Source organism: Ursus arctos, unplaced genomic scaffold (genome assembly GCF_023065955.2).
Source record: "Ursus arctos isolate Adak ecotype North America unplaced genomic scaffold, UrsArc2.0 scaffold_9, whole genome shotgun sequence".
NCBI classification, from domain to species: Eukaryota; Metazoa; Chordata; class Mammalia; order Carnivora; family Ursidae; genus Ursus; species Ursus arctos.
This window is the reverse complement of record NW_026623111.1, coordinates 3,162,360-3,184,966: the sequence shown is the minus strand read 5'-3', so window position 1 is coordinate 3,184,966 and position 22,607 is coordinate 3,162,360. Positions and strand designations below refer to the sequence as shown.

The window sequence follows — 22,607 nt, the reverse complement described above, 5'->3', positions numbered from 1 at the left end:
GATCCTCTGCCCACTGACAAAACGAAGAGGCTTTCCTCTGGATTGCCCCCCTGCCCTTGGAGACCTCGCATCTGCAGAGGAGCTGGATGGTTTCCTCTGCCACCAGCTCGGCTCACCAGCAGGCATGGCTCCATCCCCTCACTTCCTCTTCCTCTTCTCTGCAAACCCAGGTGGCTCTCCTGGCACTTCAGGTCTCCCTTGGCCCATTGCCTCAGCTGTGACCCCTCTGCTCTCAGCAGAAATTGGTCTCCCAGAAACTTGTTAGAATCTTCCATCAGTTTGTGGCTACTGCTCGGGCTTAAACAGCTTTTTAAATTGCTTCACTCTGTACCTACCTCCTGTCATTTCACTGGGACTAGGAAACAGGGAGGGGAGTAAATGCACATGTGGGTCCAACACCTTGGATAAAAATGTCTTTAGTTTTGTTTCTAGATTTCTTTACTGAGGCCCCTCCCCAGGACCCCACATGAGACTGTGGGGGTCAGCACAGTGCAGGGAAGGAGCAGACTCCTGCTCAGACCTGGCTGCAAATCTTGATTCTGTCAAGCGTGGAAAACTCTCTGAGCCTCGGCAGATGGAGGCTGTTAATACACATGTCACGGAGTTGTCACAACAGCACCTGACCATTCCTTCCAGCCTCAGTGTGTCCTAGTGGAATTAGGAAAAGACTCCTGATCCTCCAGAAGCTTTACTGCTGCTTCCCAGGAAATACAGCCATAGGTAGACTAGTCGGTTCTGACCTTGGATTTGAGTGGCACTGTCTAGAGGTGGGTTAACCAGGGGAAGGTGTAGCACATAGATGGGTCCCAGAGTCCAGCCCACAGTGCACACCCAGAGCCACCAGTCTCATGTCTGGTTCTGAAAACAAACTTCCCAAATGGACCCAGCTCTGCCCCTCTCTCCTCCTTCTGCCAACAGGGCTCCCAGGAGCTCCTGGTCCCCATGTAGGCACTGGGACAGCATTCCTTCAGGTGGCAAGGGGATGCCTGAGTCTCAGTGGCCGAGCCTAGGCAGGTTCCTCACCACATACCAGTAAACTTGCACACATGGAGAATGGTCCGCACATGGCTTCCTCCCCACCTGCAAGGTCTGAGCTCTGCACAAACCTCTTAATAAAACAGGAGCTTAGTAAACTACAGGACACTCCAGGCAAGGGGGGGCAAACAGGGCCCTTTGTGTATTTTTGCATGCACTGAAATAAAACAGTAAAGACCGCCTTGTAGATAAATAGAATGTCCATGACCCAAATCACAGTGTTACTAAGAAACATAGAGTCTTTACAAACCCTGTCCTTTGTGTCTGCCTTCCCCCCAGCTCACCTGCTCTGCAGCTGGTCACACAGAGACCAGGCCTTCCTCTGTGCTTACTCCTCTGCAACCATCTGATACAGCCTTCCTCACCCCTGCTTCAGGCCCACCTGGGTCCTTGAGGCAATGCATGACTCCAGTGCTTGGGGTGCTGTAGGCAAATTCATCCCACATTTGGGCATCCCCCCCGGGCCTGGGCCCCCCTCCTGCAGCACCATCTGCCCAGTTCCCCTTAGCGCACCTGGAGGAACTGGTAGCTCCAGGACCCGGCTCACCTGCATGCTTCTCAGCCTCCTTGAGCTCTCCTGCAGCTTCCCAGCAAACCCTCTCTACTGCTGCCCTGCCATCAGCTTTACTTCTGAGTTCTGTCCCCACCTGGGACCCCCTTCTTCTACTCATCCTCGATGGTAATGACAGACTTGTCAGATGCCAAAAATTGAAATTATTGTCACTGAGGAACAGGTGTGCAAAAATAAATGCGTATCATGGAATGGTGACAAGAAGAGCTGGCAGGAGGTGAGGGCTGGAGGGACACCTACATGCAAGCATTTACACACCCAGGGCTGAGGCTGGGTCCCCAGAGGTAGGCCCAGAGACAAGGACGTGGGTGTGGGTGCTCTATTTGAGAGGTGACCCCTGGAAGCACTGTGATGAGTGGAGAGTTTAGACAGGGAAGGAAAGGAAGCCAAGGGGCAGTGAGCTGGTCATTGCCGTGGCACTCTGGGAGATAGTGTGAGCCACGCAGCACTGTCCACCGGAGGGGACAGGGAGCTGGGTGACTATGGTCCAGACCCCACTGTCACTGGCTAAGGGCTGCTCTGCAGGCCTGTCCTGGGTGAGCACAGCGGGAAGCACTTGAGCAGAGTGACAGTAGGACACATCTGGGCCCCAGGATGGTCATGAGAAGGGCATGTGAATGGCTATCCAGAGCATCTGTGGCATATGGACCCATCCACGGGATAGGCAGATGCATGAGATGCTGCAGGAGGTTAGAAATTTGGCACCCCTTAAAACATGTTTTAAATCCTTTTTGCTTTGTTGATATTTTTAATATGAAAAAGTTTTTAATTAGGAAATATTTCAAGTGCACAGCAAAGAATAGAAAATCTAATTAAACTGTGAGCCTTTAGCCCAGTGCTGGTACACTGCAGCATCCTGAGACGTGTGTTTCCGGCACTTTCTTCTGCATACATGAAACCCTCCCGTGCACTATAGGCAGCCCCTGCCCTGATTTCTAGTGGCACACGGGTCATCAGCTGGCCTGCAGGTTCTGCTGTTGCTGTGATGGACATGGGGGTCAGTATAGTTGCCACGCCTCCGTGGGTAACTGCCCTTTTCTCTCTAGAGGCTTTACGATCCTCTCTTTGTCTTTGGTCCTTGGGAGGAGGAAGAGGATAGAGGCTATAAATGGTGGGCAGTGTGGAACGCTTGCTGGCTGGCCCTTTGCAGAGGGGTGTGCAGACCCTCACCCTAGGGCTGCATAGACACCGTGATGGCACGTTGCGCGATGACACAGCTGTCTTCCTGTGAAGGCCTCTGGCAAATACCATTTTCTTGCTGTTGTTTCCTTTCCAGTGGTGCTTGAACACCTCTCATGCTTGGTGCCCCTACCTGTTGTCAGCTCGCGTCCACCCTTCTGTCCAGGTCTGTCCCCTCCCATAGACACCCGTACCCACTCCATACACATGCGTGTGCATGTGCGTGAATCTGTGTGCACACAGTTACCAACGCTGGGCCTCCACATGCTCAGTGTGAGCAGCTCCGATGGTGCACGTGCTCGTGGGGCAGGTGCTCAGTAAGTTTGGTGAGTGACCAGAGTCATGTATCATGACCTTTTCATGGATTGTTTCCAAAGTCAGAGGAGTGTTTTTCAGTCTTGACAAGGAAGGACGTTCTGACACCTGCTGCCCCAGGGAGGAACCTGGAGGACATTATGCTCAGTGAGATGAGTGGTCACTGAAGGACAAATCCTGTGTCATTCTGCTTAGAGGAGGCCCCTAGCAGAGTCGAATCCAAGATGTAGAAAGTAGATGGGGGAGGGGCGGGTCTGGCGGGGGGAGGAACGGGGAGGGGATGAGGGTGGGTTGGCTGCACAACACTGTGAATGCACTCAATGCCGCTGACCCGGACACTTGAAATGTAGTTGAGGTGGGCAGTCTTAGGTTACGTGTATTTTGCCTCAATAACATATTTTTAATGGGTAAAATGTTGAATTTTACGTTATATATGTTTTACCCCAATTTTTGAAAGTGAAGAAAGAATCCCCCCTCCCCCTGGCACATTGGTACTTTATGCGGGTAAAACAAGACAGTCTGCTTCCCCTAGCTTGTGTGGAATTGGCGTCTGGCTTTTCACACCAATGAACGTAGTTATCCATGGAGCCTGACCACGGGCCAGCTGCATGCCGGGCATGAGAGGCCTCGCCCACGGTTTGATGCACACACCAACCCCCAACGGGAGCACTGCCATCACCCCAAACACACGCGGGAAACCAAGGCTCCACATCAAATGTTTAAAAAGTGGCAGCACATAAATTAAATCCAGGTCCTTCTGACCAACACTGTCCTGCCCACTGGGCCTCAGCTCCCCACCCTGTGGAAAAGAACAGCTTCATTCATTCACTGCATTCTCCAATCTCTCTTGAGTGAGTTGTCTGGTCTGGGCTCAAGAGATAACAGGGATGATCACAGAGTCCGTGCCCTCCAGGGACGCCCAGTCTGGCCAGAATTGTGTCTCAGTGTGATCCCTGCAGATCAAGCACCCAACCTGGCCTGGTGAGCAAGGCATGCTTCCTTAAGGAGGTGACATTTGAGCTAGGCTTTGGAGATGAGTAGGAGGAGGAAGTTCTGCAAGACAGAGAAACAGTGTCATGGAGAAATTAAACCTGAGATCTTTGTGGTTCAACAGACCTAAATTCAAATCCAAAGCCTCCCACTTACTAGCTAGAAAAGCAAATAACTTACCCTCTCTAAGCCTCAATTTTTTTCATCTACGAAATGGGATAATAGTGCATTCATCATGGGTTGGTGATGTAGATTGAGATCAGACGCAGGTGAAGTATCAAGCATAGCTCCTTCCTATAATGGGCATGTGGTAAGCAAGCTGGGGCTGATACGGTCTCTGTATTACTAAGATGGTCCAAAAGGTCCTTCCAGCTCCCATCCAATGGTTTTCTAACTTAGAAGAGTAATGATAACAACTAACTCTCTCAAGCACGCTCACTTCAAGCAAGTAGGATTTGTACTCTCTCTCCCTGAAGTCGGCTGGCACGCTGGTCTGCCCGAGTAGAAAGCTGCCTTCTTACGAGATTAACATGCTTCTGCGTGCATTTTTATACTGTATTTGGGTAGGAAGCATTGACGTGTCAGGTCATCCAAGGGCTGGGCTGTAGTCTGGCCTCCGTCCGCTGGGAGTCAACACCTCTGCCAACGGTCCATGTCATCCACAAATAGAGCCATTTTCTATTTTGGTATCTCAGAGAGGGCCTGTTCATGGACAGGACCCAAGTTGGCCACTATCTTGACAATGTGTTTGCATTTAGAGCAGAATTGGATCTAAAAATATGTTTTGGAAAGGTAGCTGCTGAGGCCAGTATTCTGCACGGCCAGCAGCAGGTTTGGGGTTCAGGACAGAGCTTCCGCTGAGAATGTGGGGAGAGCATGTACAACCCTGCCTGCTACCTCCATGGGTCTGCTGTTTGAGCATGCCTCCCTGTCTCCAAATGCTGCCTCTTCTGGGAAGCCCTCCAGACCACCTGGCTGAGGGCAGCCTCCTTGCTCCTTCCCTGCTCTCAGTTTCCCTGCTATCAGTTTACTCTCCCAGGAGACTGAGCTCCTCTGATTCATCTTTGCCTTCCTAGCACTGACCTAGGTGCTTAGTGAAATCTTTGAGTTTGAACTGACCGAAGTCCTCACCTTGTCTCTGCTATCCCCAGCTCTCTGACCTCAGGAAAGTCACTCTCCCTCACTGGGACTCTGTTTTTGAACCTGGGAAGCAGAAGAGTAATCCCTCCTCACAGAGGTGATTATGAGGCTCAGAATATCCAGGTGCCCCCTCTCTTGCTGCCCTTAGACTCTTGTACCTACAAGAGAAGATCTTTTACCTAGAGCTACCTAGGCATGGGGTTCACACTGAGAATAAGAAAGGTAAACTTCAAAGAGGATTCATTAGGATTAATGGGATAATTCAGGTCAAATAAAATTAAACTTCTGTCTGGCACTTAGTAAGTGTCCTCAAAATATTAGCAGCCATCACCATCATTATCACCACATCACCATCACCACCATCACCATCACCATCAACAACACCATCATCATCATTATCATCACCATCATCACCACCATTACTACATCATTGGCATCACCACCATCATCATCATCACTACCATCACCACCAAGATCACCATCATCATCACCACCATCACCATCACCATCACCACCATCATCACTACCACCATCACTACAATCATCACCATCATCACCACCATCACCACCATCACCACCACCATCATCACCATCATCACCATCATCATCACTACCACCATTACTACAATCATCACCATCATCACCACCATCACCACTACCATCAGCACCATCACCACCACCATCAGCACCATCAGCACCACCACTACAATCATCACCATCATCACCACCATCACCACCATCACCATCACCATCACCACCATCATCACCACCATCACCACCATCACCATCACCACCATCATCATCACTACCATCATCACTACAATCATCACCACCATCACCACCATTACCACGATTACCACCACCATCACCACCATCATCTTTACCTTCATCAGTGTTCCTCAAGAAGAATCTATTTACCTAATGGTATAAGAGAAAAATGTTGAATTGCTGAAGATTTTCTTGGGAGCAGAGGAGGGAAAGCACATCACAGCTTTACAGTCCCACAGGAGGGTGGGTTCCTCCTGGAGCCCCAGCCCTCCCTGGAGGCAACTTCCCCTCTGACCCCGCTCCACTTGTTCTGTGTATGCTACTCCTTCCCCTTCCCAGGTGTCCCCAAAGAGCAGCAAGTCCCTTGCCCTGTTTTCCTGAGTCTCCCCCAGAGGCACTGGGCCCAGCAGACACCTTGGCCATGAAGGCCTTTCCTGACTCAAACGTGTCGAGGTGTCTTCCTCACAAAGCTTCCCAGGACAGTCAATGGCTTCCATATGTTCCTTCTGCGGTGTTACATAGAATACACATCCAGCCTTGTACTAGCACCTCATCAGAGGTTTCCAAGAAAAAACAGCTTGGAGATGTTCAAGAACTCACTCTGGTCAGGGGCGCCTGGGTGGCTCAGCGGTTAAGCGTCTGCCTTCGGCTCAGGGCGTGATCCCGGCGTTGTGGGATCAAGCCCCACATCGGGCTCCTCCACTGGGAGCCTGCTTCTTCCTCTCCCACTCCCGCTGCTTGTGTTCCCTCGCTCGCTGGCTGTCTCGCTCTCTGTCAAATAAATAAATAAAATCTTAAAAAAAAAAAAAAGAACTCACTCTGGTTACACAGGCCAGCAGTGGTGCTTCCCAGAGGGAAGCATGTGCCTGGCGTGCGCCCACCGTGGATGGCCAGCTCTTACGTGGTCAGTGCTCCTCGCTCAGTGGAACCAGCGTGGGAACGTGCTGTGTGGCCTTGAGCGAGGGACCACCTCTGAGCCTGTTTCTAATTCCCGTAAAATGGGGATCTCTGTCTCCAGTGTTTTGGAAGGAAGTATAACAGGCAGGCTGGAGACCGTGTCTACAAGCTCCTCTGAACAAAGTGGTCCCAGCTCAGATTTGCTGGGAACTGGGGGAAGTTGAGTGACGACAGCCACGAGATACCCTCCTACCCTCAAGGGGCAGACGAGACGGCTGTAGGTCTCCTGCAGGCCGGGGGTGGGGACACCGGCCGCTCACACGCCACGGGTGGGTGACCTTGCAGGGCAGTTTCGCTCCATTTATTAGAGGTTGACACACTCATACCCTTTGGCCCAGCAATGCCACTCCTCAAAACCCATCCTAGAGAAACACACCTTTGTGCAAAGATGTGTGCCCTCACGGAAGTCTCCATGTGGTCCAGGGCTCACAAGCCTCCTGCTGGCCGGGATCAGATTGGGGGGAGTGCAGGGGTGACCTGGGGAAAACTGTTGTTGCCTCCCCTGCCTCTGGCAGGTCACCCCGCTCAGACGCTCTCCCCGGGGACACTTGCCTGGCAGGAAGGCTCCTGGAGGCCCACATGGCGCCCAGTCTGGAATGTGGGCACTTCACCCACCACACTCGCCAAGGGCCAGTGCTCCCGACCCGGCTCCCTGCGCCCTGGTCTGCAAGCGAGCCAAGCAGGTCTGTGCAGGCTCGCACCGGGCTTGGGGGCTGCGCACACCCCTCCCCACCGGAGGTGGAGACACCAGGCTCAGCCAGCCCTCTCCTAAACACCCATCCTCCACTCTCTATCACATGCCCCGGAAGCAGGGGACGGCTAAGGTTGGTGTATCCAGCACCCCCAGGCACCCCTTCAGAGAGGGCTCTTTAGAAGGGGTGAGGAAGCAGCACCCTTTGCTCTCAGATGCACATTCTGGGCAGGGAGAGCCCGATCCAGATCACTGCAGCGCCGCTGCTGACCACGCCCCACGAGGAAGGCATCTGAGCCCCCCAGGATGTCATCTCGTGACTTTGTAAACGAGTCGTTTCCCACTTTGTGCAGACAAGGAGACGTGCTCGGAGAGGATAAGGGCTGTGCCTGGGCCATGCAGCACAAAGGTGGCCGTGCTGAATGTGGGCCTGGATCTATCTGATTTGGAAGCCACGCTGTGAGCTCCGCACGTGCCGCTCGCAAAGTCACCCCCGACCCCAGCCTTTGCCTGTTTTATGGGAACCGGGGGTCCTGCTTTTGAGTCTGGGTCTCTGAGCCACTGCCAGCCTCTGTGACAGGCTCAGGTTCTGGGCCAGGCAGATGCAGGACTGACGACAAGCATTTGTGGAATGAATGCTTTGTCGCACTCCAGGACTGAGTCAGAGCTGGCACGCACCCTCCTTGCTCTGTTTCCTTCATCAAACCTCCCCGAGCACTTGCTCGAGGCCCAAGGTAAGAAGGGCTCAGGGAAGAGGCAGGGGTGTCCCTGGGTCCTGGGCCCCTGCCGCTCACTCGTAGGTTGCTGTGTCTCGGCAGCTCATGGGGGGGCAGCCTCGAAGGTCCTGGCGGCCAGGTGGACACAGGAGTTGTGCGGTGGAGCCCGTCCGCTCACTGTGGCCAGCTCACCTGCAGACCATCCTGTCACTCTAGCCGAGGGCCACCGCTGTCTGCTTCTGCTGATCCCAGGCCAAGGAGCAGCCTGGGTGTGCAGCAGCCCCGTGCCAGAGAGGCCATGCCTGAGAGCAGCCCCCAGCCAGACAGGGACGGCTGCGTGGATAACACCAGCTTCCTTGTGCCTCTGTGGGACCACTCCAGGTGTGCGTCCTCCTTTCCCGGTCCTCTGCCGGGTCTGGCTGGGGTTGTCCAGCTTGGGGACCCGGCACAGGGCAGGTGAAGAGTGTTAGGACGGCAGGTGCGGGAGCAAGCACTGTGGGCCGAGGACATTGGGGAGGGTAGAGTGCTTCCTGGAGGAAGCAGCACCGGAGCCAGGCCTTGAAGGCTGAGCAGAGTGAGGGGCAAGCCTGTAACCGCCCTTGGGCCTCCTCAGGCCCTTCCACCGCGGGCTCTGAGGACGGGACTTGACCATGAGGAACTGCCCTTCATCTGTTTTGAAGGTCTTTTCAAAGGAAGGACCGCAGCTGGAGAAATCATCCCCTCTCGGCCCATCCAGACTGAAGAAAACGGGCTGCTTCCCAGGCGTCCCCCCAAGGCAGCTGTAAGAGCAGAGCGGCCCACACCCAGGCCAGCCGAGTCAGATTTCACGGCGGGCGCATCTCCCCTCGGAGCCTGCGGCCCAGGGCCGCCAGACGCCGGCCGGAGACGTATGACAGCAGGCCCCAGTGGCCTGGGGCCCCGGCCAGCCCGCTCCAGAAGACCCTGCTGCTAAACTCATCTGCGCCGGCCCCTGGTTGTTCCTTCTCTCTGCATTTCTTCCTTCAGAAAAGCAATAAGCCGACTGTCTTTTCCTTATGTTAAAAGTAACACAGTTCATAGCAGAAAAATCCGAAAAGCACAAAGAGAGACAATGCAAAGGCTCCCAGCGTCTCCCCGCAGAGACGGTGTGCACAGCTCTCCCTCTTCTCCCGCGTCCACTGAGGAACCTGCTGGCGGGGGGATGGGCTTGCTCGGAATCTGCAGATCCAGCCAGGGAACCCACATCCCGACAGCTTTGAGGCTACCCAGCCGCGGACACAGACGAGCTCCAATGCCCTGGTGTTCCCGCCGCCGGAGGCTTGCTGCCCTGGACTGTGTCCCGTCGGACCCGCAGGCCTGCTTTCCCACCCAGCCATGGGGAAGCGAAGCCCCTCTCCACACATAGGTGTTGCTTCCGCCTGTTCCAGGGGCGCCCCCCACCCAGCCGCGAGCTGCCCCGGGGCTGCTCCTCCAGGCTCGCTGTTCACTCCTGCAGGCTTATCTTTTGCTCACGAAAGCTCCCCCATCAGTGAGCCCGGTCCTCATTGCACCCCTCCTGATAGTGGTCAAGCCTAGGAGTCATGATGCACGAGCAATGCCACCCCGGTTTAGAGCCTGACACATTGGGGTGACGCTCCCCGGGGGATGGGACAGGTCACCAGGGCCTGATCTTTGTACGGGGCCTGGGTCCTCTCGGAAAATGGGAATGTTCTCTGCTAGAGATGCCATGCCAGCCCCCAAGTCAGGTTCTTGGAGGAGAAGGAGGACAAAGTGTCCCAACCTTGTGGGACAGAACAGCGACAATCCCAAGAGAGGAGGGTGGGAGTGCCTCCCATGCAGTTCTCTCCCACGCCTGGGACCCAGAGACAGACTGGGACTGACTATGCCCCTTCAGGAGCCCCTGCACTGAGACCGACCAGGAAACAGGACAGCTGGTAGACATTGGCACTGGCATTTGCGGCCAGTGGCTGGGGAGCAGCTGCAGGCGGATGGAGAGACAGGCAGAGGATCAGCCTGGGGGGAGGGCAGGAGGACTGGGGAGGCCCAGAGGAATGCGGAGGCACGTCCCATGCCTGAGCGCTCCGGCTGGGTCTGCTCAGGAAATCAGGAGGTTGGACGCAGGCGCTGGGAGGAGGGGTGCACTGGGCCTGGGAAGGTGGGCGTGTGGAACAGGGGCCCTGGCAAGCCCATGGTGTCTGGGTGAGCGGAAAGTCCTGGAAACTGCCCCAAGGCCAGGTGCCCACGGCTGGGTGTCCCCACTGGCGGGGGAGCTCCACGCACACTCACGGCAGACTGGAGGCTGGGCAGAGCAATCAGACCACAGGATGCCCAGTAGCCCAGGCCAGGGGGCTCTGCCCACCCTGGCCCTGCACCCCTGCGGCTCACAGCTGTTGCGACAGTCCCTGCGGGATGGGCATGAGGCAGCACCCCTGATGCCCAACACATGTCCCTGTACTTGCAGACCCCTGAAAGTAGACACCTGGGGAACTCTGTGCCTTGGGACCCACGGGGTCAGCACCTGCTCGGAAACCAGAACGGAGCAGATGGCCTGCCAACCCAGTCGGGCAGGAGAGAGGGTGTGTCTTTCTAGTCCACTGGGGTCTTGCAACAGAGCACCAGGGACGAGGGCTTCACCAACGGACCTCCATTCCTCACAGTTCTGGAGGCTGCCAGGCCGAGACCGAGGGGCCGGCCGGTTGGCTCCTCTGACCCCAGGTGTGCAGACGGCCACCTTCCTGCTGTGTCCCCACATGGCCCAGAGACATCGCCTCTCTCCGTCTCTTCCTATAAGGACACTAATCCCATCCTAGGGTCCCACTCTCATGACCTGATCCCCTCCCAAGGGTGATTCCCCACCTCCTACCACCTCTATGTTGGGGGTTAAGGCTTCGACATATATATTTTAGGGGAAACAATCATTCAGTCCATAGCACCCCTAAAACTCCCTAAAACAAAAACCACATTGAATTCTGGAACTCCGAAGCTTAGGATCTTCAATGTCTCAGGCCCCTCTCCCTGCGGCCTCGTACACAGCTGCACTCAGCTGGGGAGACTGAGGCATAGCATATCCAAAGCCCCACACTTGCTGGTGTCCAAGCCAGGAGAGGGACCGAGTGGCAGCCTCAGCACCCAGGCTCCCATTGATCCAGCGTGTTGGACGAGAATATGCTACTTTTATAATCGGAAAGAAATAAACTGTATTTAACCAAAAATAACAATGTGACAATGTGTCAACAATGCTGCCCGCTAGGGAGACCCACTCTTGGAACCACAGACCAGACTCCCTGGGCGAGGCTGGGTCAGCTCGCGGCGGCCCTCACATTCTGGTCAGGCCCCTACTTCCAGAGTCTTGCCCACCGCCTCTCCCCCAGCTCCCCACGCCCTGCCCCCGCTGCTGAAAACAGGTGGCTGGCCAGGGCCGGGACAGGCCGGGTAGAACGGCCCCGGGACACAGCAGTTAGGGAAGTGTCGGCGTGCCTCCCCCCAGGGCCTCTCTCTGGTCCCCCCTCTCCTCACCCAGCTCTGTCCTGGGCCTTGACCTTGGACTTCAAGACCACAGGAGACAGCTGACCTGAGGGTCACCCCCGGACCTCCTCACCACGCGAGGCTCTGCCAGGTTCCGCACAACCTGAGGCTCGTTGGCGGGGTTCCAGGAAGTCATCAGGTCATCCAGCCCTTAGGAAGTCCGCGTCACCTGGGGACATTGCTTTGCAGCCATATGGGCGTGGCCTGGCAGCCTGACACCCCCAGATCTGTGAGACCCTATGTTGGTCAGCTCACCTCTGGGGTCTCATCTGTCGAATGGGTCCCTGAGTCTCCCCCTCACAGAGTCGTATGAAGGGTCTCCGAGATGGCCAAGGTCACGTGGTCGAGCACTGTAGGAGCCCCTCCCCCTCTCTGCCTGGCGTGAGCAGCAGACATTCTAGAACGTCTGAGATGGGAAGGGCACACACTCACCCGTCCCACAGCCGGCGTGAGGCAGACTTAGGAAGTCCTGTCCCCTCTCCTGGACTGGCCGGCTGGCCATGGCCATGGTCCCACAGCTGGCAGAGCCGGGCGGGTGAGGTAGTGTCTGCCGGCCCCGGTCTGGTGCCCGTGCAGTGAGGCCACAAAAGCAGGGAGCCTGGAGGTGCAGAGAGCAGGCCTATGGGGAGACACTCTGCACAGCGAGCAGGGTGGAGGGCACCGGGCAGCCCTGCGCAGCCCCTTCCCCATTCAGGGCCGAGACCCGACCTGTGCCATGGGAAAGGGACCCTGGGCCATCCTGCTGGGGCTGAGTGAAGCCGGTGGAAGGTCCTCAGGCCCTGATAACACCCCTGGGGCCCCGGTTTGGGGGAGCCAAGGAAAGATGAGGTCACAGGTCAGAGGGCATCCCTTGCTTATAGACAAATGCCTACAGCCAGAGACACTGAGTGGAGGGGGACATGCAGCCCCGTGGATGGGCTGCCCCGGGGAGAGGGGCCTCCCCAGCCGCCCCAGGAGGGCCTAAGGCCCATGTACGCCAAAAGACCATGGCAAGGGGTCTTCGGTCCGAGGCTGGCAAGTGTGCAGAAGGCCCTGGACAGCGAGGACGTGACACACGGCCACGTGTGAGCAGCGGGGCACTGTTTAGGGTTTGAGCCACGTGGCCCCACGCAAGCTGGGGGCTGTGGCCCCCGCGAGGGTGCAGAGGGGGGTGACTTGCCCAGGGAGGCGCACAGGCAAAGGCCAGCCTGAGCTGCCTCCGACCCACAGACAGGGAAACCCCGAGGGCCACAGAGGGTGGGTGCTGAGTCGTGGACCACGGGCCTCTGTCTCCCCGTGGGCACCAAGGGGAGCAGGTAGTAGAGGCATCAACCCCTCCTGTTTTAAAGGCACCACTAACTCATGTTCAGTTGGAATGAGGAGTGGCCGGCAATGTGTCCTGTGGCCTGGGCTCGCCTCACGCCAGGAGAGGGATGGGTGGGGGCGGGGCCGGAGGTCATCCTCGCGTGCGGCCTCGCACACACATCGGGCAAACTCACACGTACACGCCGAGGGAGGAGCGAGCCCGTCTCAGAGCCGCGGAGGGGCCCGGGCCCTGACACCGCCGTCTGAGCCCTGGATCAAGCTGTCCCTGAGTCCTGACCTCACAGCCTGGTCAGTCCCTGAGTCCATCAGTGGCCCTTTTGGACCAGGCTGGTTTGAGTTGTGTTTTGACATCTCGTCACAAGAGGGTCCAGACGAGCCCAGTAAGGGTCTACTGCATCCGAAAGTCATAACCTGACGGCCTGTCTCCCAAGGACGCACGGGGACGCAAAGCTGTCACTACCAGGAAACCACCACCCTGCTACTGGGAATCAGCCCCGCGAGCACCCTGCATCCCCCTCAGCCTGACGCCTACTCTGTCCGTGTGACCCCAGGCCGAAAGGCGACTCCGTGGGCTTTTGGCCTGGTGCTTTCACGGACCACTCCCTCCATTCGAAACAAATCCTTCTTATTGTCTAGCTGTGCTGGGACAGAGGTGGACACGCTCTAGGCCGGATTCACGACTCTCTTCGCTTTTGCTTCTGATTTTAAAAGAACTTAAAGGCAAACGTTTGTAGGGTCCTTGGGCCTGTGTGTGCCCTTGCCTGCTGGAGACGCTGGCCCCAAGCGGGCCAGCCAGAGCCCCCGGCGCTGCCCCCACCCCCACCCCCACCCGCAGCATGCCCCAAATGCTGGGCCAAGTAGTCACTTGGAAAAGTGTTCAGGAAGAGCTGGGAACCTACTCGAACCTCCCGCAAAGGTGTCAGTACCCAAGGACCCTAGTCTAGTTAGACCCGTGGACTGCCCGGGAAGGGGATCCTGACCCAGGAGAGAGTGATCAGAGCACGCCATCATGCCCTGGGGACACAGGGAGCTCTCTTCCCTGCACCTGGCCAGGTGTCCAGTGACCTCCTAGATACCCCTACCCGTCAGCCCCACCTGCTCCTCCCAGCCCCCAGAAGTTGTTCCGACACCCCACCAACCCCACCTCCAGGGAAAGCACACCCTTTGGTGGCCCCTGGAGCCTTAGGGTAAGGGCCAGCTCCCCATCCTGCATCCCAGTCTCTGCCTCTGTCTCGGGGTTCCCCCGGGCCCAGCCATGCTCACCTGTCTACAAGGGAGCCCCCCGACCCAATCCTCACTCAGGTGCGAAGGCCCGCAGCCACCTGGTTCAGCATTCACGGCCTGCCTGGGCCTGGTTCATGGGCCTGCAGGCTGCAGTCTAGCTTTGTCCCACCTCCTTTCTGGAAGGCTCAGGGCCCCTGGCTTGACCCTGGTGAGCTGACGGGACTTGGGCCAAAAGGGTCCCAAGGGGACTGTGAGGAGGGATGCTGCCCAGCAGGGGGGGGGGTGCGTCCTAATGAGAACCAGAGAGAGAGCTGGCAGCCCAGTGCTTCCTGGCAGGAGTCCCTCAGATCCCAGAATGCTGCAGTCCCCGGGCCCCGGCCAAGGGGGCTGCAGTTTGCGTCATACAAGCCTGGGGCCTCTCCAGGCAGAGCCTCTGTGGGTCTGTCATGAGCATTTGAGCCATCCAAGGACCCCCCAGCTTTCTGGAAGACAGTTCTACAGCAAATATGAGTACCTACTGTGTGCTAGGTGTTTGTCAAACCACATCTTGTCACTGCTTTAATTTCCAAAGTAGCCCTCTTCTCCACAGTTTACAGATGGGGAAACTGAGCCCCAGAGGACCAAGCCCTTAACCTCGATTTATACAACTATGAAGCCAGCCCTGTGGTGTTATCCTTCTGACCTATGCTTGTAGCTGAGACAGTCCCACTTCGGCCCAAGGTAGGTGGGAGGAGGGCACAGTCTGCTCCCCCCAGAGGGTCACCCACAGCATGAGAAGCCTCTAGGGCCTGGGTGTCCCCACTCCACCCCGAGGTGGGAAGATGTGTACGGTCAACTCTTGTCAGCCGGGAGGGCTGCGGAGACCAGGGAGGGGCTGATGCAGGGGCAGCCGCGGCAGGTGTGTGCTGGGAAGAGCTCCAGCCCCAGTGGGTGGATGGGAAGCTGCAGGTGCCCTGTGCGGGGCTGATGCTGCTGGAAGCTCCCCATGGCAGGTCAGCTGGCGCCAGGCACACCCCTTGCTGTCCCTCAGCCAGCGTCCACAGCCCACAGAGCTAACGGGCAGGATTCCTGACAACAGTGAGCTGATGGCATTTTTCATTACCCTCCTGTGGCTCCAGGCTTGATGGGCTTGAGGAGAAAACAAAGCCATGATTGACTCCTTGGACTATTTCAGGATGTGCAGTCCTGCTTCCGTGACCGTAAGAAAAACCAAGACGGGCCTTTTTTTGTTTTGTTTTGTTTTCCAATTTGAAGGACACAAGAGTGAGGGCCAAATCAGACTGTTCAACAATGAACTTATTTTTATTTTTATTCTTCAACAGGTAATACAAGAAGGACAGGTCATTCATTCATAAAGAATTAACAATCAGAATGGCTTTGGACTTGACAATGGCTATTCTCACAATGAGGTAATGGAGCAGTTCCCTCACGGTTGGCTTTTGCCCACCCTTTTCTGCAGGAAAATGCTTTCCAAACAAGAATTCTATGCAGTGCTATAGACTGCATGTTTGTGCCCGACCCCCAGGGTCATATGTGGAAACCCTAACCCCCAATGTGATGGCATTAGGAGGTGGGGCCTTCGGTGGGTACTTAGGTCATGAGGGGGGAGCGCCATGAATGGGGACAGTACCCTTACAAAAGAGACCCCAGAGAGCTCCCTCACCCCCTCTACCTTGTGAGAAACAGGGAGAAGGCACCATCTATGAACCAGGAAGCAGGTCCTTACTAGACACTGAATCTGCCGGCACCTTGATCCTGGATTTCCAGCCTTCAGAGCCATGAAAAATAAGTTCCTATTGTCTGTAAGTCCTCTCAATCTGGGTACTGAAATACCCAGCCAAACTACCAACCAAGTGTGAGGACAGGATGGGGCATTTTCAGACAGTTGAGATCACAACATGTTTGCTTCCCCTGCACCCTAATTAGATAAGTCAAGCAGAGAAAGACAAATATCATATGGTTTCATTCATATGTGGAGCATAAGGAATAGCACAGAGGACCTCAGGGGAAGGGATGGAAAACTGAAGGGGGAGAAATCAGAGAGGGAGAAGAACCATGAAAGAGTCTAGACTCCAGCAAACAATCTGAGGGCTTCGGAGGGGAGGGAGGTGGAGGGATGGGGTAGCGAGGTGATGGGCATTAAGGAGGGACGTGTGGTGATGAGAACTGAGTGTTATATGCAACTAACGAATCATTGAACGCTACATCAAAAACTAATGATGTACTATACAGTGGCTACCTGAACATAATAAAAAAATTAAACATAAAAAAAAAAAAAAAGGCCAACAGAGGGCAAGCTCCACCAAACAGTCAGTGCAGCCCAAGCAAGATACAGAACACCTGTTGTGTCCAAAGGTCTGCAGATTTAGACAAGAGGCAAAGAGTTTGTTGTTGAATTAGAAATAAGCACATTAATTAAAAAAAAAAACATAAAATAACACAGCAAGTAATAACTGTAGGAGAAAAAAGGAAAGGCAGGTAAAGTGATCATAGTATATGACCTGGCTCTGCTGTGAGTTCCATTTATATGATGATGTGACTCTAGCTCAAACTACACTCTCTGTGATGGGGGGATGACGGGAAGGAGGTGCGTGGGGCGGGGGCAAGGATTAAGAGAAAGCTAGCGCCTCTCTTCCATAAAGGGAGTCAATAGTATCGACTAAGCTGAAAAAGCTAGAATCAGCAACACAAGAAGGCTATTTAGGAAAACAGACATAAATACCAAAAGAATTAGTTAAAAAAAAAAAAAGGAATCAGTTGCCTCTGGGGAAGAAGAGTTGGAGTGGGTGGGTGGAGGGCAGGGGACTGCTGGTTTTTATAACAGGCCTCGGGAATGATTTAACTCCTTAGATCACTAGCACATACAACTTTGATTTAAAGTGTGGCTTAAAGAAAGTGTTTCTGTGAGCCATGGAAAAAGGACAGCTTGGACAGTGGCCCAAGGGGAGTGTGCCCCAGGAAGGGGATGGAGACCTGTCCTAGCCAGAGGCAGGGAAGAGGGGGAGGCATGAGATCTCATGGCCACAGGCTCCTGGTGGAAGGACATAGACTTCAGTGTCCAGCAGGTGAGTCTGGGGGTTCCCACTGTGTGGTGTTGTGTTCACCTTCCCGTTGTTGCACGTTGCGCGGGAGGAAGGCACTTGGCCTCACGCCCTGAGATGCGCGGGGAAGTCACAGCAGCAGAGGCCATGTGGATGGGGGGCGAGTACCCGCACCTTACGCTTGCCTCCTCTTAGGTCCTTAGACACAGCCCTAGGGACCACCCAGTGCTCCGTGCTGTGAGCCCGTGTGGGCGGCCCTCCTGCCATCCTGGAGCTTCGTCCGCCTGCTTCCGCCACCAGATGGAGAGCCAACACGAATTTTTTTCCCATTTGAGGGACAACGAGTGAGGCCAAGGCTCATTTACATTCTGAGAAAAATACCATGTCTGGTCCCTCTGCCCCCAGTGTGGGAGCAAACAACTCCTCGCTCGGGGGAGAGGAGATCTGGGCCCACGCTCGCAGGCCCCATCTGTCATTTGTGCTTTGGGCCGGTTCTCTCCAGATTCTTGGCGAATTCTGCAGGCTGACAACAGCCATGCATGCTTTGCTTTCTCCCTGCGCACCCCACGCCGACGCAGAGGGTTCGGTCTGCCAATCCCTAAATCTGCCCCGAGCCTGGCGTGCCCGAGCGCCCCGGGCAGTGACATGGGTGGGGCTGGCTCAGGGGCCCCTGTGCTTGGCCCTGTGCCAGTCCTTGCTGCTCAGAGCTTGGGCCGCAGCGGGCAGCTTTGGTGTCCCCGAGAGCTGGGGTTGGGGTGAGTCTCACTGACTTGGGGTCTGCATTCAGTAGCTACGGGGGGGCGGTTATAGTTCAGGCACCACGGCTGACAAGACTGAATTCCCACCCCAGGCACACGAGGTTAGGGGAGCCAGTGAGTAAGGGGAGGCTCAGCGAGGTTGAGTGATTGGCCCCACGTGAGCCCAGGCATGAGTAGACACTCCGACCTCAAACCCAGGGCGGGCTGCGGGGGCTCAGGAAGGCTGCCATCTCCAGTCTGGACACAGCCTCTAAGGACATGCAAGGGATACACTGTCTGGGCCTCAGTTTCCCTCAGCCGGCAAGTGGAGAGAACATCTAATTCTGCACACTGTGATGAGCCCCCACTCCGTTGTGGGCAGACCGAGCTGAGCCTACTGGGGGTCAGAGCCAGCCCTGCCCGGGGCCGTGGGGAAGACAGGTGGGGGGCAGGCAAGGGTAGAAGGCAGTGCGGATGCCAGAGCCCAGCGCCACCCTTGCTGGCTGTGTGACCGCGGGCAAGCTACCTGCCCTCTCTGTGCTTGGGGCTTCCTCTTCCGGGAATGAGAGTGTAGCTGGGGGTGAAGGACGTTCTATCTGCTGGGAGTCTATGACGGGGCCTGTTCCAGGGGGAGCGCTCTAGATTTGTTTGTTGACCAGACATCAGAGAAAACAGAGTGCTAGGCCAGGTTCAGCTGGAGGGAGAAGGAGCAAGGGGTGGGGAAGGGGGCCCAGGGGAGGCTTCCCGGAGGACACTCCAGGCTGAGGGCCCGGTGGGGAGGAAGCAGACCAGGGGACCCTCAGGATGGGGTGCCCAGCACGCAGCTGGTCCCAGCGGGAGGGGTGTGGGGGAGATGCGGGAAGGCAGGGCCTGCTGGACCACCCCCCGCCCCACCTGCTGGACGAGATGGACGAGATGCCAGGTCCTCCACGTCTGAAATGATGCCAGAACCTTGAGGAGATGTTTCCAACCAGCTTATGTTGTCTTCTAGAAAGACCCGCGGGAAGGATGTGGCCGAGAAGTGAAGCCAGGCTTGGGCTCTGGCCGCTGAGGCCTCCAGCCTCATTCTCAGAGCATGGGCAGGATCCCAGGCCACTGCGGACACAGAACATTCCTCCCAGCACCTGTTCCTTACAGACCACCTCCTTCTCACGGGCATCCTGTCCTCAGGGATCAGCCCCTCAGACCCACCCTCACAGCAGTGAGGACCCATGCACAGACGTCCACGTGGACGTGGCCGCAGCTTTGGGATAAAGGGCTGGGGCTGCAGCCCGTGAAGCCCCAGGCAGAGAGGATGTGTGGGAGCCAGTGCGGCCGATGGCACCTGACCTGCCGACCCTGAAAGACTCCTGGGGGCTCCAGGAAGCAGGTGCCCAGGACCGGGGGACGGGCTTGTCTGCGGGAGAAGAGCGGCCACGCTGGACCCCGGAGGGAGGCTTCCTGCGTGCAGGCCAGGCTGCCCTCCCACAGCTGCCTGGTGGGGCTGCATCTGCCTTCCACGGGTGGGAAGCCGGACCAGCGACCTGTCACTTGTCCTGGGTCACGAGGCTTATACACGGCAGAGCGGGGCTCCGGGTCAGGCCCAGAGAGGGCCTTGCCCACTGCCTCCCTGCCACCTTCACAGTCAAACCTGTGCCTGGGGCCTCTGCCCTGGGGACTAGCCCCCACCCTTCCACTGACCACAGCTGTCACTCCTTTCTCCTGGCATGCGGAGCAACCCACCAGCAAGTCCTAAAGGGGCCCCCTCCACAACATCTAGAAAGTTCTCACCGCCTCTGCTGCTCCGAGCCACCAGCAGCTGCTGGGTCTCTGTGGGAGCCTCTGGCCGTCTCCCTGCGTCTGCCCTCGCTGCCCTTGGCCTGACCCTGCTCGTCTCCACTTTCCCCGCACTGCTTCTGCTGTCGGTATCTCACGTATGTGCTCATTGCTTTTCATTGCTGTGTGTTGTCCGAATCTACCTCTCCCACAGGGACGGCAGCACGCAGGAGCAGGGCCGTCTGCTTTGCTCCCTGGACACCCATATCCTAGAGCCGTCAGACAGACAGCAGACGCAGGGCGGGGGGCCACCCCGAGGGGTGCTCTGATGGGGCAAGCACGGAGCAGGGGTGCTGACCCAGGGGCTCAGGAGGGCTCCCTGGAAGAGGTGTGGCTGGGCTGAGTAGGCCTGGGGGTGCACATTCAGAAACCATTCGCTGCAGTGACTTGCACCCGCATGGGCTCTGTCAGGGTGTCTTCCCTCCTGCTGTTGGGATGAAGCTTTAAAGAAGCATTCCAGAGGGCAGAGGCCCTGGCGACACACTGCTGTGCCCCAGGAACCAGCAGGTACCCTGACCATTAAGGCCTTCATGCAACAAGTAGTAACTGGATCCTTGTCATCTGCATGCAAGGCTCTGGAGACCCAGAGGGGAACCACAGAGCCGTGGCCCAGCCCGCATCCACGAGGGAGCATGTCCGTGGACCAGAAGCGGATGAGTCACACAGATGGCTGAGAAGCAGGGAGTGAGGGTTGGTTGGGAACAGGGAGCTGCAGGGAGGACAATGAGGGAACAGTGTTAGAGGTAGGGGGAACTGCCTGTGCAGAGTCTCTGAGCAGAAGGGCCCAGCTGCCCCTCTGTTCTCCAAGGGGCCGGACGGGATCGTGGGTGGATGGTGCTTGGCCCCTCACACAACGACTTCAGCCAGAAGGGACAGAGCTCTTTTCAGCTGACGCTGGCCAGCACAGCTGTGCGTGTTGTTCACGTATCCGACAGCAGCCTGGCAAGCGTGCCACTGAAATCCCATTTCATTGTTTTGGTTTTGATTTGTGTTTTTCTTTTCAAGGAAAAACAGCTGTGAGGCCAAGAGAGAATGGGTATTTTGGAGCAACTTCTGATACCACAAGCCCAACTCCTAAACTTGGGGCCAGGTCCCAAACAACCCCTTCTGGCAGGACTGGCTACAGCGATCCCACGCACAGGCTGAACTGAGCTGACCCACCCAGGGGTCACAATCAGGGTGCAACCCTCACCTTCAGGCCTCAGACTCAGGCCAGCATGGCATCTACCCTCCTCCATCTTCCTATGACAGGAGCACTCCTGGCGGGTGGAGCCCCCAGACCAGCTCGCTCAGTGTCCCCATACACTCGCTCACCAGGCCAGCCTGAGCCTGGGGCCTGTGTGGCACAGCCTACAGCTGTCCCACCTGAGCGTGTGCTTGGCGTGGGGCCGTCCTCCATGTTCCCAGACCCCCGGACAGGACGGCCCTCCTGCTGTGAACCCCAGCAAAAGCAGCAGCCGTGACATCATCCACTGAATATCTAACACGAGCCGGGCCCACCATCTCCTTGATTACGGAAGGAGTCCCGCCGTGTAGCTGATGCCATTTCACAGATGAGGAAACTGAGGTGCCCCAAGTTTGCATCACGGGCCTGAGACCCAGAGCGAGGACCAGAGGCTCTGGACACCAGCACGCGTGTTCTCTTCCCTTTGACACCAACATCCGGCTTAGAAAAGGGCCAGAGGCAGTGGGGTGTGAGGAAGGTTCCCGGACTGGTGGCCTGAGGATGGGATTCCAGGCCAGACTGGGCTCTGAGTCAGGGCAGCCTGGGGAGGCCTGTGATGAGCAGTCCAGTCCCCCACCCCGCTCGGCTCCCAGGGCAGGGTCTAGGGTCCCCACGTGCCTCTTTTTAAGGCCACGTGGAGCAAGAAGGGGCTAGAGTGGGCTGGAGGACAGAGGCAGGGCAGATCCCAGAGCGAAGGCCCGATCTAAGGCTGGCCATGGGCAGCTTAGGTGCCCTGGGCTGTGGGCCGAAGGGGGCAGTGGGGTGTCTAGTGCCAGACCGGGAGGGGACACAGGGAGGTTTCTGGACACCAGCCAGTGACGGGCCCTGAAGGCCAGTCTGAGGAGCTGCTACTTGACCCCCCGGAGCAGCAGAAAGCACGGAGGCTGCAGCAGCTGTGGGAGGCCTGGATGCTGGCTCGGAGGGGAGCAGTGGGGGGGCACAGAGAGGAGCACCCCACCTGAGCCTCGACAGGGCCAGACCCTGGGGCACTGAGGGTCCCCCAGGGAATCCAGCTGGGGGTCCCAAGGATGTGCCCTTCCCTGGGGAGGAGGGGCCGGGATAAGCTCCATTCTTCAGGACCCGGTCCGGGAAGACAGGAACCCGGGGCCCCTGGCACCTGCCCAGCGCTCTCACACGGCCGGAGGCCCTTCCTCCGAGAGTCGGTCACGAGGAGCAGAGAATAAAACTGCCTTTGAGCCCGGCTCGTCTGAGGGGAGAGCTGTCCCTGCTGCCAGGAATCACACACGCCACCGAACTTGCGGGGGATCTCTTTCCAGCCATGAAATGAAAACAGAGCCCAGCACTGGGGGTGAGCTGGCAGCGGCGTCCCCGGGCCTTGGTGTGGACTGTGTCAATTGGGTAATGAGTTCGAAAAGGAAACTTCTATCAGCCAT

General features: G+C 57.0%; 1 long non-coding RNA gene across 1 annotated transcript; it reads right to left on the bottom strand.

The window, feature by feature from the left end:
* Positions 1–2,334: 2,334 nt before the first annotated feature.
* Positions 2,335–14,546, bottom strand: LOC130543275 (uncharacterized). The gene is made up of 4 exons (XR_008958503.1): positions 14,435–14,546; positions 6,599–6,769; positions 6,115–6,148; positions 2,335–4,153 (listed from the first exon to the last, which is right to left on the bottom strand). It is a non-coding gene; the product is annotated as an uncharacterized LOC130543275 (long non-coding RNA).
* Between the last annotated feature and the right edge of the window lie 8,061 nt (positions 14,547–22,607).